At 53.9% G+C, this 1,090-nt stretch overlaps 1 non-coding gene across 1 annotated transcript; it reads left to right on the top strand.

Moving 5' to 3' along the window:
- Positions 1–216: 216 nt before the first annotated feature.
- Positions 217–380, top strand: LOC121879625. Its single transcript, XR_006091384.1, has one exon. It is a non-coding gene; the product is annotated as a 5.8S ribosomal RNA (ribosomal RNA).
- The last annotated feature ends 710 nt before the right edge of the window (positions 381–1,090 follow it).

The following is a 1,090-nucleotide window of genomic DNA, read 5'->3' as shown; positions in this document are numbered from 1 at the left end:
GGACGGGTCTATGGAAGGCTGCCCGTCCGTTCCTTACTACCGGCGAATAAGCCTCTTGCCCAAGAGTAAAATTACAATGCCAAAAAAAATTCCAAAACTTAACAACAAGCCGTCCGGCCAAACCTAACCCACAAATTTGGGCTATGTCTGTCAAACCCTTTCATTGAGACTCGACCTGTGATGGTTAGTCGCAAAAAGACCAAATGGCAAATGCACAACTCTTAACGGGGGATCACTCGGCTCTTGGGTCGATGAAGACCGCAGCAAACTGCGTGTCGGTATGTGAATCGCAAGAATACCAGATACATCGACAAGTTGAACGCATATTGCGGCGGCGGCAGCCATATGAGCTTGTCGCCGCCACTCCTCTACGAGGGTCGGAAATATACATCCATCGGATGCTGCGAGTTCGGTGCCTGCTGACTGTCTCCCCGACACGCGGGTAACCCGAACCGGGCTTCCGCCTTGGGGTTTAATCGCCCGCGCCTTGCGCGAGGCGTGCCCTTAAAAACAAGCCTATCACTAGCAAGTCCATGGACTTGGCGCACCCACATTCAACCACAAGAAATCAAAGCCGGGCACCCTGTGTGTCCCGTCCCGACGACAGTTGTCGCCCTCGCAAATAACTGGGGGCGCTCTTTTGCCTGATGTCCACAGAGACACGAATGGCCGTCGGCCTCTCATGGCTGATGCTGCACATGTTCTAAGAGGCGCACGTCCTCCTTCTCTCTCAGGGAAGAAGCACTCCATCCCACGAAGAGGAAACGAAACCGGGTCGGATATCTTTTAAGTAAGCCCGCCGGAATTTCGTCTATCACCTCGAAAAGAGTGCTTGGCATGCATTGCAGTGGAACCTAAATTGAGTGCGCCTGGGCCCGCAGTCTATATATCTATCATGTAGTGGCGCAGGCAGAGAGATGACAATTGCTCTCGTCGGGACGAGAATATTTGGGTGACGTCGTGCTCTTCCTCACGCGCTCCTCCACCCTCTCCCATGGTCAGACGTGGTGTGGGCGTTCTCTTTAAGAGTTCGCCACGAGTCCACGTCTATCTCATGACAGGCCTGGGAGGGAGGCAGGGGGAGTTCTCT

The sequence above is a fragment of the Homarus americanus genome, unplaced genomic scaffold (assembly GCF_018991925.1).
Source record: "Homarus americanus isolate GMGI-L3 unplaced genomic scaffold, GMGI_Hamer_2.0 scaffold43369, whole genome shotgun sequence".
NCBI classification, from domain to species: domain Eukaryota; kingdom Metazoa; phylum Arthropoda; class Malacostraca; order Decapoda; family Nephropidae; genus Homarus; species Homarus americanus.
Note: the sequence above shows the minus strand (reverse complement) of the source record. Positions and strands in the feature narration are given on the sequence as shown.